This window comes from Stegastes partitus, unplaced genomic scaffold (genome assembly GCF_000690725.1).
Source record: "Stegastes partitus isolate 25-593 unplaced genomic scaffold, Stegastes_partitus-1.0.2 Scaffold1902, whole genome shotgun sequence".
Taxonomy (NCBI): Eukaryota; Metazoa; Chordata; class Actinopteri; family Pomacentridae; genus Stegastes; species Stegastes partitus.
The window spans coordinates 1-1,031 of NW_007579633.1; positions in this window are offsets into that span (position 1 = coordinate 1).

Here is a 1,031-nt window from a genome sequence, read left to right on the forward strand (position 1 = left end):
CCAGGATTGGCAAAGTTATTCACAGCAACTATCAGACGGACTGACATGAAGTCTGAGGGCATTCTTGTCCCTATCATGATAAATTGCGACAAATAAAAATTGTTGGTGCTGTTATTGTAAACACAACATGCTGCTAAACATAGTGGCTTTGCATCATGTTAGCGCTGTGCCTGAATACGGCGCCCGAGGCTGCCAGCTGTACTCTGGTTGACTCGTGCTGCTGATGCTGCCTTTGGAAGGTGCCACACTCCGACGCCTTGTGCTTTTTCTGTCTTCTTAGTTCAACAAGAGACTGGAGGACCACGGCATGGCTGGGCAAGTCAACCTGAAGTGGATGAAGCAGCCTGACGGAAAGATCTTCAGTTTAAAAGAAACTGAGGAGGAGAAGAAACACGAACAAACAGAATTTGAAGGCGAGAATATGCAAATCTGCATTAAGGAATGAGTAGTTTTTTTTCATGCCTCAGCCAGAGTTGCTGAAGTTATTTGCTACGGAAACAGAATGCTGGCCTATATGGCGTAGGGATCTTAAGCTTGGGAGCTCCAGATGAGGAGCAGGAGATTTGCTTTGTGTAGTAAAGTCTGATTTCTTCATAGTGTATTGCAAAAATAATGTAAGTTGACTATATCTTTCACTTTTAAAAATGGTGGCAGTTTTAAATGACAGCATATCTAAGATTATTTGTTGTTGTCAAATAGTTTCAGTCTTTTAAAAATAGTTTACTGATTGTATTTTTCACTGTTTTCTAAAATCACAGAACTGTTTCTTACTTTTACTGGTGTGTTTACGAGCAATAATGAGTGTGTTTCCTCTTTTAAGACACGTGTATTTGGATGAGTTTTCTTTCCATTTGGAAGGCAAACATAAATTCCCTTCTGATGGTCAGTGACAGCAGCACATCATGCAGGAGATAACAGACAGAGGTAGAGCATCTTAAGTGACAGTAACATCAGCAACATTACATCACATGTACTGTTATACTGTACGGTGTCACAGAAAAACATCCACTTACATATATATACTTTTTTTA